Source organism: Aegilops tauschii, chromosome 6 (assembly GCF_002575655.3).
Source record: "Aegilops tauschii subsp. strangulata cultivar AL8/78 chromosome 6, Aet v6.0, whole genome shotgun sequence".
In the NCBI taxonomy this organism is placed as follows: Eukaryota; Viridiplantae; Streptophyta; class Magnoliopsida; order Poales; family Poaceae; genus Aegilops; species Aegilops tauschii.
This window is the reverse complement of record NC_053040.3, coordinates 104,852,340-104,859,472: the sequence shown is the minus strand read 5'-3', so window position 1 is coordinate 104,859,472 and position 7,133 is coordinate 104,852,340.

Genomic DNA, 7,133 nt, shown 5'->3' with positions numbered 1-7,133 from the left:
TGAATTTTCCTTTATGCCTAGCTAAAAAGACGTTAAAGAAAGACGCTTGTTGGGAGGCAAACATTTTTCTTTCCCTTTGTGTGTCTACATGATTAATGCTACTGTAATAATTGTGTTTTGTATATTTTCTTTCAATAAAGTGCCAAGTTCAGCCTCTACCATGCTCAATTTACAAGTTTATGAGTTGTGTGTAAGAACAGAAAGTTTTATGTTATGTCTTGAATATTCAAAATCTAAAATTTTGACACAATAAGCATTTATAAGTTATATGTTATGTGGTAATATTGTAGAATTTTTGGAGCTACATAAGTACAAAAAATTATTCTTGCTTTTACAGGTTGTTCTCTTTTGACATATTATTATCATTGCATTATTTGCTTATGTCTGCTCCTTTAATATTTCTATTAGGTGGTGGAAGTATTAAAAATGTGTAGAAGTTTTGTGTTTAATGTTAAATTATAATCTTGATGATTTGCTGCAGTAGAGAATGTTAAAGTTTTGGATCTGATTTATACTAACATATCTCACAAGTTTTCATGTTAAGTTTTGTGTGCATGAAGTTTTAAGACCCAGGGGAGAGACTCTTAAACCTTGAAAACTTTAACTGTGCTTCATTTTCACTTTGGAGTTAGCACTTTGAAAAGCATGCTTACTTTTCACGTCACAAGTGAAATGATACATGATTTTGATATCGGTGATTAAGCATGCATGCCTACAATCATGTTAGGAAACGAAAGGGACATCATGATTATTAAAAACAAAGAGAAAGCAACAAGTCTTAAAAAATATTTAAACATTTCGAGAGCCCCTCGCAACTTGTTCGATCGAATCCCGGATGTTTTTTCACATGAGATTTTATTCTTTCGCTTAGCAATCGGTTCGCTAAAGGTGTGGAAGCCTATCTAGTAATCTTATTAGTACAAGTATGTGAGTACTTAACTTTTAAAGAGAAAACAAAGACAAATGGATAAGCTATTAAGTAGGAGGATCCAAGTATTTATTTTCATGCTAGATTAAACTTTGACACAAGGCATATAATTTTTTGTTGAAGTTCTAGTGGTATGGATATATATCAAATTACATCACCTAACTAAGTGTGTATTGTCTTATAAAATTATGCTCTATCTTGCTTATAGCTTGCGGAGAAAACAAGGAGACACCTACGGGCAACAATATTTACTGATGAGCTAGATGTATAACTTCCGTTTATCAACCTTCTTGCTTGAGGACTAGCAAGGTTTAAGCTTGAGGAAGTTGATGAGTGAATTTTTGCACACCTTTTAGAGTATCGATCTTAATGCCAAAATATCGCATATCATATCCATCTGGCGCATTTTCATGTCCACAATGCATAGTTCCGATCTTTACTAATTTTTCAAGTTCATTGCACAACTTTTAGTTTTTAATTGTTTTCTTTGTTTTCTGGTCTTTTGTAGGTGTATTGGCATGTTCACATACTTAGCACATCAAGAAGGACAAAGTCGGGGTCAAACCAGAAAAGTTCCAGGCATCATATTCGGGCCCAATGATACGTCTCCAACGTATCTATAATTTATGAAGTCTTCATGCTATTATATTATCAATCTTAGATGTTTTATATGCATTTATATGCTATTTTATATGATTTTTGGGACTAACCTATTAACCTAGAGCCCAGTGCCAGTTTTTGTTTTCTCCTTGTTTTTGAGTTTTACAGAAAAGGAATATCAAACGGAGTCCAGTTGACGTGCCAATTTTGACGATTTTTTATGGACCAAAAGAAGACCCAGGAGTAAAAGAGTTGGGCCAGGAGAGTCCCGGGGCGTCCACGAGGGTGGGGGCGCCCCCCGGCGCGTGGGCCTGCCTCGTGGACACCTCGGGCACCTCCTTGACGTGAGACCGACGCCAAAAATTCCTATAAATACAGAAACCTCGGAAAATTAACTTAGATCGGGAGTTCCGCCGCCAGAAGCCTCTGTAGCCACGAGAAATCAATCTAGGCCCTCTCCGGCACCCTGCCAGAGGGGGCCTTCATCACCGGTGGCCATGGAGGAGTATCCCGGAGAGGCCATCATCGCCATGAAGTCCAAGGATCAGAGGGAGAACCTTTCCCCATCTAGGGGGAAGGCCATGGAGGAGGAAGCACAAGGGGGAGAACCTCTCCTCCTCTCTCTTGGTGGCACCGGAGTGCCATTGAGAGGGGAATCATCGCCGTGGTGATCGTCTTCATCAACATCACCATCCTCATCTCTTTTACGCGGTCCACTCTCCCGCACCCCGTTGTAATCCCTACTTGAACATGGTGCTTTATGCCACATATTATGATCCAATGATGTGTTGCCATCCTATGATGTTTTGAGTAGATATCTTTTGTCTTTGGGTTGATTGATGATCTAGATTGGTATGAGTTGTATGTTTTACTTTGATGCTGTCCTATGGTGCCCTCCGTGTCACGCAAGCGTGAGGGGTTCCCGCTGTAGGGTGTTGCAATACGTTCATGATTCGCTTATAGTGGGTTGGTGAGTGACTGAAACACAAACCCGAGTAAGGGGGTTGTTGCGTATGGGGATAAAGAGGACTTGATGCTTTAATGCTATGGTTGAGTTTTACCTTAATGATCTTTAGTAGTTGTGGATGCTTGCTAGAGTTCCAATCATAAGTGCATATGATCCAAGTAGAGAGAGTATGTTAGCTTATGCCTCTCCCTCATATGAAACTACAATAGTGATTACCGGTCTTGTTAACGATTGCCTAGGACAATTCCGCACACTGATCCACCATTATTCCACACTCGCATTTATAATATTTAGTAATATATTCTAACTTTATGATAACATCACCTACTTTTATATTTTAGCTCTCCGATATCATACAAAGTTATCCTCTTCATACCCACAACATAGTTTTATTTCTCGTTGCTAGTTGGAAGCAAACGTTCGGTGTACGTAGAGTCGTATCAGTGGCAGATAGGGCTTGAGAGAATATTGATCTTACCTTTAGCTCCTTGTGGGTTCGACACTCCATACTTACCACTTCCACCTTTGGAAATTGCTATGATGATTCCTTGCACTTGGGGATTATCACCCAATAGAGCGTTTGTAATGTTAGAGCGTTTGATGTTTGGACATTTCCAAATTGACAAAATTGAAGTTCCAGCACCATATGTGCATCGACGTCGTTCATACGAATCCAACGAGCCGAATAATGTCAAAATCGGAGTTTGTATGAAGAAATGGTGGCCAAAATAGTAAACTAGCCTTAGCCTCCCGTAGTCTAGAACAAAATACGGACTCCCGTAGGACTAGGCCCGGTCGTACAACCCCCCATGATTGAAAGTAACGGCTCATCAGCGTGCTACTACAAATGGTTCGCCATCATGGTGTCGGTGACAACGGAGAAGCAGCCGCAAGCTAGAGGGGGCATCACAAGGTGGCATCAGCGGAGAAGTAGTGTCGCGAGGATCCGCATGCACCCTTTGAGGTTGTGGTGGCTTTTGGCCACGTGCAACACCAGCATCACCCACAAACGCATATACATACATAACATTGATAACCCACAAGTATAGGGGATCAATTGTAGCCTCTTTCGATAAGTAAGAGTGTCGAGCCCAATGAGGAGCTAAAGGTAGAACATATATTCCTTCAAGTTCTATCGACCACCGATACAACTCTGCACACGCTTAGCGTTTGCTTTACCTAGAACAAGTATGAAACTAGAAGTACTTTGTAGGTGTTGTTGGATAGGTTTGCAAGATAATAAAGAGCACGTAAATAAAAACTAGGGGCTGTTTAGATAAAACACAATAAAGTAAATATAGAGAGTGTGGAAAAGTGGTGGTAGGAGTTGTGAAATTTTCCCTAAGCAATTGACTACTTTACTAGACCGAAAGCAAGTTTTATGTGGGAGAGGCCACTGCTAGCATGTCATCCCTGACTTGGAATTCTATGCACTTATGATTGGAACTATTAGCAAGCATCCGCAACTACTAACGTTCATTAAGGTAAAACCCAACCATAGCATTAAGATATATTGGTCCCCCTTCAATCCCGTATGCATCAATTTCTATGCTAGGTTGAAACTTCTGTCACTCTTGCCCTCCAATACATAGTCCTATCAACATACAACTAACCCTATGGTGTGATCCACGCGCGCGATCATATGATGGGCACCAAAGGACAGCAACATAACCACAAGCAAATTAAATCAATCATAGCAATTCATCAACCACCGATAGGACCACGAAAATCTACTCAGACATCATAGGATGGCAACACATCATTGGATAATAATATGAAGCATAAAGCACCATGTTCAAGTAGAGGGTACAGCGGGTTGCGGGAGAGTGGACCGCTGTAGACAGAGGGGGGAAGGTGATGGAGATGTTGGTGAAGATGGCGGAGGTGTTGGTGAAGATCGTGGTGATGACGATGGTGGCCACGGCAGCGTTCCGGCGCCACCGGAAGAGAGGGGGAGAGGGGCCCCCTTCTTCTTCTTCCTTGACCTCCTCCCTGGATGGGAGAAGGGTTTCCCCTCTGGTCCTTGGCCTCCATGGCATGGGAGGGGCGAGAGCCCCTCCGAGATTGGATCTGTCTCTCTGTCTCTCTCTGTTTCCGCGTTCTGTTATTCTGCCCTTTCGCCACTTCTTATATATCCGGAGATTCGTAACTCCGATTGGATTGAAACCTTCGCCAAGATTTTTTTTCCGAAAATTAGCTTTCTTGCGGCCAAAGAAGAGCAGCAACCGCCTTACGAGGGGCCCACGAGGGTCAGGGCCGCACCCAGGGGGGCAGGCGCGCCCCCCTGCCTCGTGGCCACCTCGGGCACCGTCTCGCGTTGATTCTTCTTCCCATATTTTCCAAATATTCCAAAAATATTCTCCGTTCGTTTTTATCCCATTTGGATTTTGTTTGATATGGGGTTTCTGCGAAACATAAAACATGCAACAAACAGGAACTGGCACTGGGCACTGGATCAATATGTTAGTCCCAAAAATAGTATAAAAAGTTGCCAAAAGTATATGGAAGTTGTATAATATTGGCATGGAACAATAAAAAATTATAGATACGACGGAGACGTATCAGCATCCCCAAGCTTAATTCCTACTCGTCCTCAAGTAGGTAAATGATAAAAAAGATAATTTTTGATGTGGAATGCTACCTAGCATAATCTTGTGTTGGGGAACGCAGTAATTTCAAAAATTTCCTACGCACACGCAAGATCATGGTGATGCATAGCAACGAGAGGGGAGAGTGTGTCCACGTACCCTGGTAGACCGAAAGCGGAAGCGTTAGCACAACACGGTTGATGTAGTCGTACGTCTTCACGATCCGACCGATCCAAGTACCGAACACACGGCACCTCCGAGTTTAGCACACGTTCAGCTCGATGACGTCCCACGAACTCCGATCCAGCAGAGCTTCGAGGGAGAGTTCCGTCAGCGCGACGGCGTGATGACGGTGATGATGTTGCTACTGACGCAGGGCTTCGCCTAAGCACCGCTACGATATGATCGAGGTGGATTATGGTGGAGGGGGGCACTGCACACGGCTGGAAGATCAACAGATCAACTTGTGTGTTCAAGGGTGCCCCTGCCCCCGTATATAAAGGAGCAAGGGGGGAGGCCGGCCGGCCCCTGTAGGGCGCGCCAGGAGGAGTCCTCCTCCTAGTAGGAGGACTCCCCTTTCCTACTCCTACTAGGAGGAGGAAAGGAAGGAGGAGAAGGAGAAGGAAGGAGAGGGAAGAAAAGGAGGAAAGGGGGGCTGCCCCCTAGTCCAATTCGGTTTGGTCTAGGGGGGCCGCGCGCCCTGCCTCCTCTCTTCCACCATTCGGCCCATGAGGCCCATTACTTCTTCCTCGTATTCCCGTAACTCCCCGGTACCCCCGAAAATACCCGAATCACTCGGAACCTTTCCGATGTCCGAATATAGTCGTCCAATATATCGATCTTTACGTCTCGACCATTTTGAGACTCCTCGTCATGTCCCCGATCTCATCCAGAACTCCGAACTACCTTTGGTACATCAAATCACATAAACTCATGCGATCGTCATTGAACTTTAAGCGTGCGGACCCTACGGGTTCGAGAACTATGTGGACATGACCGAGACATGTCTCCGGTCAATAACCAATAGCGGAACCTGGATGCTTATATTGGCTCCCACATATTCTACGAAGATCTTTATCGGTCAAACCGCATAACAACATACGTTGTTCTCTTTGTCATCGGTATGTTACTTGCCCGAGATTTGATCGTCGGTATCTCAATACCTAGTTCAATCTCGTTACCGGCAAGTCTCTTTACTCGTTCTGTAATACATCATCCCGCAACTAACTCATTAGTTATAATGCTTACAAGGCTTATAGTGATGTGCATTACCGAGTGGGCCCAGAGATACCTCTCCGACAATCGGAATGACAAATCTCAATCTCGAAATACGCCAACTCAACAAGTACCTTTGGAGACACCTGTAGAGCACCTTTATAATCACCCAGTTACGTTGTGACATTTGATAGCACACAAAGTGTTCCTCCGATAAACGGGAGTTGCATAATCTCATAGTCATAGGAACATGTATAAGTCATGAAGAAAGCAATAGCAACATACTAAACGATCAAGTGCTAAGCTAACAGAATGGGTCAAATCAATCACATCATTCTCCTAATGATGTGATCCCATTAATCAAATGACAACTCATGTCTATGGCTAGGAAACATAACCATCTTTGATCAACGAGCTAGTCAAGTAGAGGCATACTAGTGACACTGTGTTTGTCTATGTATTCACACATGTATCATGTTTCCGGTTAATACAATTCTAGCATGAATAATAAACATTTATCATGATATAAGGAAATAAATAATAACTTTTATTATTGCCTCTAGGGCATATTTCCTTCAGTCTCCCACTTGCACTAGAGTCAATAATCTAGTTCACATCGCCATGTGATTTAACATCAATGGTTCACATCTTTATGTGGTTAACACCCATAGTTCACATCGACATGTGACCAACACCCAAAGGGTTTACTAGAGTCAATAATCTAGTTCACATTGTTAAAATAGGTCTAGCGTGTCATGTACACGTACCCTGTATGTATGTAACTGTATGCTGATTGTTATATATATATATATATATATAGAAAGACGTGGAGAGG